General features: G+C 36.8%; 1 protein-coding gene across 1 annotated transcript in view; it reads left to right on the top strand.

Annotated features, from left to right (window-relative positions):
- The first annotated feature begins 306 nt into the window (after window positions 1–306).
- The window catches only part of galnt13 (UDP-N-acetyl-alpha-D-galactosamine:polypeptide N-acetylgalactosaminyltransferase 13), an 82,391-nt gene continuing 73,409 nt past the window's right edge, over window positions 307–9,288 (top strand). Inside the window, exon 1 of the mRNA XM_056466104.1 lies at window positions 307–726. The gene's annotated coding sequence lies outside the window, so the exon portion shown is untranslated. The remainder of the gene's footprint in view (window positions 727–9,288) is intronic.

The raw sequence follows: 9,288 nt of genomic DNA, 5'->3' as shown, positions 1-9,288 counted from the left end.
TTAAATTTTCAGTAAAAATAAAATATAATTATTGCAATCAATAATATGATTCGAAACATTATATTCTGGGTCTGAAGTAGCTACAATTTGAAGCAGAGTAAGCACTTTATTTCTGTAATGTTTACACACGGGTTAAAATGCTGCAGCAGTAAAATATACCATTGGATGTCAATGAGTTAATGATCGTAATGATTACCGTTACAAAAGGGACTGCATCTTAAATATGAGTTGTCATCAGAAATAGCCTACATGTACCAGATGTCCTCGGCGCACTTGCGCATTGGTGTCTTCAGATAGACACGCCTCTTGTCTTCACTCATCCCAAATCCAGCACCTTAAACGGAGCAATCCCGACATCATATGAAAGCATTTCTGAGAGCAGGCACATGTTTATTCAGACGAAGAGCTAACCCGATACCTGGCATGGGATGTCTATAGAGCTGTCGCGTCCGTCGATCCCAGGAATGACATCTGGCCACTGATGCAGAGGGCAGAACGCATGCAGCATCATTTCTTTCAGTGAGCTAAGGGGCAACTCGAGATTTGTTTGTTTTAGTAAATACGGCCTGTTATTCTTGTACTTGTCATTACTTAGTGAGACTGTTTCGTTGCTTAATGTTTAAAGTCGTACGAAGAGATATCCTCACACACGAAATCGTGTTTGAATTGTAAATATTAGACGCAACACGTTGTTGGCTGGTCATCAGGAGCTCAAGGTGTCATTCAGTAAGTACTGAAAGTGTATTTTGCCTTACGTGTAAATAGTAGCCTTAAATATTAAGTGCACACTTTAGCTTCTGTCTTTAAAGATTCACATCCCATTTAGAAGATAAGAAAAATCACAGTGAACAGTGTTTAATTTCCTTTCAGTTTTTGCTAATTGTTGTAGTATGAACTATAAATACAATACAAAGAATACTGGTTATCAGTAGGTAGTATCAATGAGATCGAATTAGGATATATACATGATGACTTCCCAAGCTGCCACTTGAGATTCAACATTGACTGAGGGAAAGTTGGTTTTATGTTTACATTATAGAGGTAAAGTTTTGTTTATATTCGGATATTCAGACATTCTCCTTAATAATATAATTTCAGACTTATTATTTGCAAACTCTAAATAGTGAAATCATATTAACAGCCAATAACTATCAAAGTACAACAATTGTTTACAGTCAGTTAGATTGTTTTGAGGTCATACTTGCATGCTAATTCTGACCAAATAGTCAAATTGGCATGGTAACCTAGGCTGGTTGGCTGGTTTTAGCTGGTTGACCAGCCTGGATTTAGAGGGGTTTTGGGTTTAAGCTGAACATAGCTGGTTTTGGCTGGGCTCCCAGCATGGCTAGGCTGGTCAAGCTGGTTTTAGCTGGTCATTTTCCAGCCTGACCAGCTAAGACCAGGCTGGAAATGGCTGGAAACCAGCCTGGAAATGGCCAAAACCCCTCTAAAACCAGGCTGGTCGACCAGCTAACCAGCCTAGGCTGATTTAAGCTGTTTTTTCAGTAGGGAAACAATTTAGAGTCAGTTAAATGAACGAATGTGTGAATGTAAAACCAACTTTACCTCAATTCACACATGCAGACTTTCTCCTTAATGATTAAAAACTTTTTTTTTTGCAAATTCTAGTGAAATCATTAGCATTAGCAGCAACTTCCTATCAAAGTACACCATTCTTCACAGTCTATAAACAATTGTGAATTAAGGTAAACAATTGTGAATTGAGGTAAAGTTGGTTTTATATTCGCACTTTCGTTCAATGAGAACTTGTGACATGCTCCCTATGTTTTTTACCATGGTACTTTGAATATATTGAGGTAAAGTTGGTTTTATAATCGCACATTCGTTCATTTAACTGTCTCTTCAAAACAACATTAGCACTATCTAATTGACTAAACAATGTTGTACTTTGATAGTCATTGGCTGCTAATATGATTTGCCTATTTAGAGTTTGCAAAGAATACTTTTCTGAAATGATATTATTAAGGAGAATGTCTGAATATTCGAATATAAAACCAACTTTACCTCTATTTTGAATATTCGGTCTGAAATCACATGCAAGTATGACTTAAACTACATTAGCGCTATTTATTTGACTGTGAAGAATATTGTACTTTGATAGGCATTTGCTGCTTATATGATTTTACTTTTTAGAATTTGCAAACAATACTTTTCTGAATTTATATTATTAAGGAGGAAGTCAAAATGTGTGTACATAAAACCAACTTTACCTCAATATCTTGTGAAAGTTTAAGCAGGTGCATGTGCAAGATCTGGCCTACATTTATATTGGTCTTCGCAAGATGGCATCCCTGCATAAAAAAATACCTTAAGGAAAGATTTTGTTTGCCTTTAATTTGATGTGAAAGCTGCTGACTCAGGAATTCCAGTACATGCTCTTGCCTCTAAAACTGCCTGAAGTTTATTGTGATTTCTGTCTGTATTTTGTGTTTCTGTGTTTTGTAAAACGGAATGAAATGAACGCCTAAGGATGTGTATTAGATAAACTTTCTTTCCTATAAACTTGTTGGCAATTGAAATACCCTGTAAACTCATTTGACTTTGGAAACAAATGATCTCGGTGTGATTCATCATGTTTGGGAACTTTTATTCTTTTGCAATAATTCTTATTTGGTTAGTATACTTTTGGTTTGATATCACATATTCAGCCAACGCGGTGGCGCAGTAGGTAGTGCTGTCGCCTCACAGCAATGAGGTCGCTGGTTCGACCCTCGGCTGGGTCAGTTGGCATTTCTGTGTGGAGTTTGCATGTCCTCCCCATGTTCACGTGAGTTTCTTTCTGGTGCTCTGGTTTCCCTCACAAGTCCAAAGACATGCGGTACAGGTGAATTGGGTAAGCTAAATTATCCATAGTGTATGTGTGTGAATGAGTGTGTATGGTTGTTTCCCAGTGATGGGTTGCAGCTGGAAGGGCATCCGCTGCTTAAAACGTATGCTGGATAAGTTTTTGGTTTATTCCACTGTGGCGACCCCAGATTAATAAAAGGACTAAGCCAAAAAGATAATAAATGAATGAATTACATATTCACAATTTAACTAGTTACTTAATAGTGTAACTATTAGTAGCATTTATATGTATGCTTCTATATGGTGAATAGATTTATGCCTTCCTCATTTGAAAGTCACTTTGGGTAAATGCTAAATGACTACATTTAATATTTGAAATCCCTCAAACCCTACTCTAAACGCAAGTGCACCTACTATGACAACTACGAGATTTTATTTAAGAAGAACACTTATCTGATAATTCTGTTATGCTGCGTCATAAGTTATGTCGTGTACTTTTTTCAATGCAGTAATAGCTATTTTAATGACTGAGCCAGTGTACTGAAATGTACAAAGCTGAAACTAGTTAACTCTAAGCAAACATGACAAATAATTAGATGAATAAGGACTCATTAGCTACAAAACTGTGAAAATGCAACTTTACAAATTACCAATGAGAAAAAAAAAGTCTTAATTAAGACCCAGTCAGTGCTTACTTGGGGTTTTGAGAGGTTTATATAGGGTTTTGAGAGGTATATGTATATGTATATATATGTATATGTATATGTATGTATATATGTGTGTGTGTGTGCCTGAAGGACTCAATTAGTTTGATCAGGTGTGCAGAGCTGAGGCCCGGTTTGACACGTGACTTAAGGCTTCAACTTTTTGTCCAGAAGCCCCACTTTAAGGTTTCATGTTGATTGGAAAATGGGTGCCAAATGGCAGTGTTTCCCAACCCTCTTCCTGAAGGCACACCAACAGTACATATTTTGGATGTCTCCCTTTTCTGACCCATTAACTTCAGGTGTTGGAGTCTCTGCTGATGTTATGATAAGTTGATTCAGGTGTGTTTGATTAGGGAGAGGTTGAAAATGTGTACTGTTGGTGTGCCTTCAGGAACAGGGTTGGGAAACACTGCCATATGGTACTTGTTTTTGAGAAAGAGTGCCCTTCCTGTAGGGCAGGGATTTCAAACTCAATTCTTTGAGGACCACATCCCCGCAGAGTTTAGTTCCAACTCTGCGTTCAGCACACTTACCTGCAGGTTTCAAACTAGTCTGAAGGACTCAATTAGTTTGATCAGGTGTGTTTAATTAGGGTTAAATCTAATCTCTGCAGAGGTGTGGCCCCCCAGGAACTAAGTTTGACACTTGTGCTGTAGGTAATTCACCAGGAAGGTGAGTCCTCTAAGATACTCCTCTGTGTCTGTGCATCCATGGAGGGGGTTGCATCTGGTAGTGGGAGGACTCCTTGGAAGTAAACAGGTCCACATGGACGTCTCAGAATAGTTTAGAAAAGTCAGCTGGAGCAACTTGTGACAAACAAAATGAGCATACTTGGTCTTGGTGGTTGATGTTCATCCATCTATCAAGACCAGCCTTTGCTTGCCCTAAAGCAGCAGCCCGTGTTGTAGTAAATATTTCATGTCATAAGAGTACACTTTATTTATTTATTTATTTATTTTTATTACTTGGCCGATTCCCACCTCGATTAGTTATTAGGTTCATTGATGTAAGGGCTGGATAGATGGGCTCTATTGTGTCCAATGCAAGTAGGACTGCATACAGGACAGGGGCACCCATACAGAACCGAGGGTTGTCTGAATTGCATAACAGAATCAGACTGTACTAATGACACAGTGGGATGTGTCAGAGGCCCCCAACTCTGTGCTAGCTAGACCAAACGGATAATAACTGAGGTACCCATGGTGAAGAATGAGAGTTTAGGTGCCCATCTCAGGAAGTAGTACAGACTAGGGGTCATCCCTGTGCCCTAATCTCTTTGGAGGGGCTCTCTGAAGGGATTATAGCATAGGATTGAGCTCTTACAAATTAAATGCAAATTAAGTGTGTGACACCAAACGGTGACTGCTCAAACGGTCATGGCCCTCAAAGTGTCTATCGGTTGTATTTTTCGAAATCGTTTAATTCCAGAGGGCCCTTCGAAGTGAACAGTTTTTTAGCAATTTAGAACACTTCAATATAGTGTCAATTATGGCTTTCAATCTGGAGTGCTCTTTGGAGGGCAATATATCCCATTTGGAATGCACAGAAGGAGTGTGGTGCAACTCTTACCAGTCTCCCTGGATCCCATGGATGATTGGCTAAAGCTGCAATTTAAATCTAAAGCTAAATGTAGAGTACATTCTTTGACTGCATCCTCCTGGCTGGTGGCAAAAGAGAGTGTTAAGGCTAGATGTGAAGAGGCAGAACATCACTCTCTTCCAGAGGCCAGGGATTATTATCCAGCTAAAATGGTATTACAGTAGTCTATATGAGAGATGGAAAAGCAATCAAAATTAGTAAAGGACACAATTTGACTGGATTTTTGAGATGTAAAGGAAAAAAAAGGTTGTTTACTGTACTTTGGACAAACTGATCAAATGAAAGACATGAATTAAAGCTCATTTTACTTTTAGTCTCCAAGATGGGTAAATCAATGGACAAGCCAGTGACCCAACTTTAAACATTTGATGTCAGGAAACACTAAGCATGGTTGCAGTTTTGCCACTATTCAGGCAGGGGAACTTTTCATTCATCCATGTCTTGATTTCAAAAGCAAAGTTTGAAAGATAACAGGTACACATGCCTAAACTGTGTTTTTAATGTATATAATTTCAGTGTCGTCTATGTAAAAATAATTAAGAAGATCAAGTGATCTCAAAAGATGTCCAAGTGGTGACAAATACATTTTAAACAGCAAGGAACCCAAAACTAAAACATGAGGGACACCAGTACATACGGAGACATTCACTAAGCCACAGCTCCCATGTAGACAAATTGGGAATGGCCAGCAAAAAAAGATTTAAACCTGTTTATAGCAGTACAGGTCATACCAAGAAATTCATCAAGGCAATCAGGTAAAAGACAGTGGCGAAAGCGGATCTAAGATCAAGGAGGATTAGAATTCTCAGTACTGTGATAGTCTTAGTACTGTGAAATGACAAAATCCTAACCTTAGGGGAGAAAAAAGAAGTCTAGATTAGTAATAAGAGCATTAGTTAGTAGTGAAACTTTCTACTATAATCAGGACAACAGGCCATTCTGAATGGAAATCTCTGAAACATCTGAATTATCAGATGCTGTTGTACAAAATAGCTGTTGGCCAGCACAACATCTAGAGTGACTTAAGTCACGCAGTCAAATAGCAATGTTAATTTCTTAACTGTCAGATTCATTTTGATCCAAATGAAAAAAAATCTCTGATATTAAATCTGCATGAATATAAGATTTAGTGGCTTGTACGGTGTTCCGACTGGTGGATGTAGGAACAGAAATACTCCTTTAAAAAAATCATTCAAGAGATGAGAAATTATTGACAGCCACAGAGCTCAAGTTAAACAAGTAAAAAAGCTAATTATGTCTATTTCAGATAACCTCTGGAGATATAAGACTCCAATGCCTATTGGAGTGATCTGACTGAAGTTATGGATAATGCCGTGGAGCAAAAATAACTTTTCTTATGCCAAGTTTAATTTAAAAACAGCAACTCTGTTTTTTTTTTCTTTTGTCAATAATAAAAAAAACAACAAAAAAGCAGCACCTTAAATAATGTGCCATGAGACTTGTTCTTTAATCTCCACACTGGAAATCTGCATTAATTTTTAGTAATCAAAACCAGTAGAAAATGGTTTACTAGTATTGTATTGGCAGGCAGGAGCCGAGATGTGGGACGAGAGAAAGTTCTAAATCTATGACTTAAACTTAGGGCTGGGCTGATAAACAATATTAAATCGAATTACGATAAAATTTATGTCAATAACAAGGATAAGCTCCTTTTTTTTTACTCCATATTGATCTAAGAGCCAATCACAAAGCAGAAATGTGTATCAATGGGAATCTAAAGTGTGTTGATATTACCGAATGTAATATTACTGACGTACCGAATTTACGGTCGCCGAAAATTTATCGGCTGAAAGTATGTTATGCCATTTAATGGGACCTTTATTTTTTGTGGCTTCAGTCATTAATGGTGTACTCTTTTAAATCTGGAAGCATTAACAACTTATATATATATATATATATATATATATATATATATATATATATATATATATATATATATATATATATATATATATATTGTTATCGTTCAATATGGAAAATAATTATCAAGATTGCAGTTTTGGCATATTGCCCAGCTCTACTTAAACCCCAATTAATATACTGCCTATGGACATACACTGTTAAAAATGCTGGGTTCCACACAATCGATTTGTGTTGGGAGAACATGAAGGAATTAAGTTAGCTCATTAGTTTTTACAAATTTAACTGGATTGAACATAAACCATTTAAGTACTCCCTAAAAACTTAAGAATTGGATTGTTTCAGCTTATTTTAAATAAATTTGAATAAACAGCAAAGGTCTTTTTTTTTTTAAGTGTTCTAAACCAGTATCTTGGTATTCACCGTAACTGACTTCAGCCATTCTTTTAAAATTTCAGTTGTAAATTCAGAAGCTGGCATTCAGTTTGCCCTAAGGCCATGATCAATGATTCCACACATAGCGTGTTGCTAATTCTGAGACATGGAATCCACAAAATCATGTAATCCAATTGTAGAATTCACATGAGCAGCCAAGCCAAATCTTTGATTCAACATAGCGCACTGCAGGTTACTCTGAGTATAAAATAAAATGTAACACCAATATGTATAAACCATATTGCAAGCATAAAAAAGAAAATAAGTACGTTGAAATAAATAAAGTGGTGAGGGAGGACAAATGCGCTAGGATTTTTGTAGCCAGATGGTGTGGTTACAGCATCTAACACCAAACAAGCCAACCAGCCAGACCTTGACACTTGCGCAGTGGACCAGAAAGGCTAATATTAAGGATTTTCAGTGTGTAGATCAGTGAACTTTGAATTATGAACAAAAAATGTGCACGTGTACCATATAGGCATGGGTCGGTATAAGATTCTGATGGTATGATAACCTTGGATAAAAATATCACGGTATTGTGCTCACTGCTCTAAAATATGTTCTTTTTAAATGTCTGGGTAAAAAACAACAATTTATTTCCCCTTTAAAACAATACATTTTATTTTTGAAAGATTTTAAATATTTTGGAGCAGTAAACATGTCTGGCTAAATAATGAAAATGAATCCTTGACTTCTGCTGTCTTCATTAGTTTCTGATTTCTTTACAATTTAAAACAGCATCTTTGGATATCTTTTCTGGTGGAGATACTGTTGTCCTAAAAAACAATCAAAAAAAGTTAATAAAAAAAATCTTACACACACAGTTGAAACCAGTTTACACACACTGCATAAAAAGGCACATAGCCATTTCAAAAAAAGTCAGATGTTAATGTGACTAAACTTTTTCTCTTTTATGTAAGATAGGATTATCAAATTTGTTTCTGTTATGCTTAATAGCAGAATATTGAGAGAGATATTTTTTGAGAAATTGTTCTAACTTTTCTTGAAAGTCATACAATAAGATTATTATGGTTCTGAAAAAGCTCATATGATGGTGTCAAGGTTTTGGAAGTTTCTGATTGGCTAATTGACAACAATTAAGTTATTTGGAGGCACAACTGTAGAATAGTACTCAAGGAAAACCTCAAACACACTGCTTCCTTGTGTAAAAACATGGGAAAATAAACAAAAAAAGCCAGATTACAATATGCTAAATTACACTGGGAAATGAATCATTTTTGGAGACATGTCCTGGGGTCTGATGGAACTAAGATTGATTTGTTTGGCCATAATGACCAGTGTTACATTTGGAGGACAAAGGGGAAAGCTTACAAGCCTAGGAACACCATCCCAACTGTGAAGTATGTGGGCGGCAGCGTCATGTTGTGGGGCTGTTTTGCTGCAGGAGGGGCTGGTCCAGTTCACAGCGTAATTGGCATCATGAAAAAAATACATTATGTAGAAATACTTAAGCAACGTCTCAAGACATCAGCCAGGAAATTAAAATTTGGCCACAAATGGGTTTTCCAAACAGACGATGACCGTAAGCATACTGCCAAATTAGTTAAAATGTGCTTTAAGGGCAACAGAGTGAATGTTTTGGAGTGGCCATCACAAAGCCCTGACCTCAATCCTATAGAAAATTTGTGGGCAGAGTTGAAAAAGCTTGTGCGAACAAGACAGCCAACAAATCTGACTCAGTTACACTAGTTCAGTCTGGAGGAATGGGCCAAAATTCCTGCAAACTATTGTGAGAAACTTGTGGAAGGATACCCAAAACATTTGACTAAAGTTATACAGTTTAAAAGCAAAGCTAAAAAAATACCAAGGAAATGTGTGTAAACTTTTTACTGTCTAG

The sequence above is a fragment of the Danio aesculapii genome, chromosome 9 (assembly GCF_903798145.1).
Source record: "Danio aesculapii chromosome 9, fDanAes4.1, whole genome shotgun sequence".
In the NCBI taxonomy this organism is placed as follows: domain Eukaryota; kingdom Metazoa; phylum Chordata; class Actinopteri; order Cypriniformes; family Danionidae; genus Danio; species Danio aesculapii.
The sequence above is the reverse complement of the archived record's forward strand: the minus strand, read 5'-3'. Positions and strand labels throughout refer to the sequence as shown.